The sequence below is a fragment of the Vicia villosa genome, linkage group LG5 (genome assembly GCF_029867415.1).
Source record: "Vicia villosa cultivar HV-30 ecotype Madison, WI linkage group LG5, Vvil1.0, whole genome shotgun sequence".
Lineage (NCBI taxonomy): Eukaryota > Viridiplantae > Streptophyta > Magnoliopsida > Fabales > Fabaceae > Vicia > Vicia villosa.
In genome coordinates, this window is record NC_081184.1 from 67,511,829 (window position 1) to 67,512,986 (window position 1,158).

The following is a 1,158-nucleotide window of genomic DNA, read 5'->3' on the forward strand; positions in this document are numbered from 1 at the left end:
GTATTATACTGACTTTGAAGTTTGATCAATATTTTTCATATATATGACGTGTCATAATTGTTACAAGTCAAATTGCCTTTGTGATACTCCTAAATTCAATTATCCGATTACTCTTTATTTAAACTGTTACGTTCTTTGTTGCATAACTAGTAAAAAAGCGAAAATAAAAAGAAAAATAAACTGTTACGTTCTCTGTTGCATAACTAGTAAAAAAGCGAAAATAAAAAGAAATCGTCGACAGCAGGATTCGAACCTGCGCAGGCATAGCCCAACAGATTTCGAGTCTGTCTCCTTAACCACTCGGACATATCGACTTGTGTGATCAGTTAACAAAACGATGAAATATAATATATAATATTCAACGAAATCGAATTAAAAAGCTAGTGGAGTAAAGACTGATTTGGTCCCGGATGCACGTGCCAAGAAAAAGACTTACATTGTAAATTAGGTCAATTAATTGACAGTTGACACCATAAAATAAAGAAAAAGAGAGACAGGGTCATGAGGGCAATTAAAATATTGGACTATGGTGTTGGTGCACGTATATAAAAACAGTTTGTAGAAATCAAGATATATTAATAAAAGTGCCAGGCTACATATATAGCTTGACTTTTAAGTTTGCCCTTTGTTTTTGTTTTCCTGAGATTTGTTGAGAAGTTAAAATAATGTTCTTCATAAACAACGAGTGTTTTTTTATAGGACATGTCATGTTTTTTGAAGGAATGTCGTAGGGCTGTTTAGTGGGACTATATAATTGTGGAGTAGATCTCCAAATTGGTCTCTTTTTTTTTTTTTTTGGTTATTGATCTCAAAATTGGTCTTTTGAATAGGAAATTATTGGATAATTTTGTTTTCAAAAAATTAAGAAATTAATAAAAATATTAAGTTAAACTACAGTTTTGTTTCTCCTATTTTGGTGTTTTCACGATTTTAGTCTTTATATTTTGTTTTTAAACACTTTTGAGTTTTGATCTCTCATCCCCATTTTTGCTACAAAAATGCTTATGTGTCACATTTTAAAATACGTTTTTTGTCCCCCATTGTCACTTTTGGTCCCCCATCCCCACTTGAGGATGAACTACGTATTTTAAAAAGTGAAACATAAGTGTTTTTTGTAGTTAAAATGAGGATTAGGGACCAAAATTGTTTAAAAACAAA

The 1,158-nt window shown here is 31.0% G+C and overlaps 1 non-coding gene across 1 annotated transcript; it reads right to left on the reverse strand.

Moving 5' to 3' along the window:
- Positions 1 to 232: 232 nt before the first annotated feature.
- On the reverse strand, positions 233 to 314 carry TRNAS-CGA (transfer RNA serine (anticodon CGA)). The gene has a single exon. It is a non-coding gene; the product is annotated as a tRNA-Ser (tRNA).
- Positions 315 to 1,158: the final 844 nt, after the last annotated feature.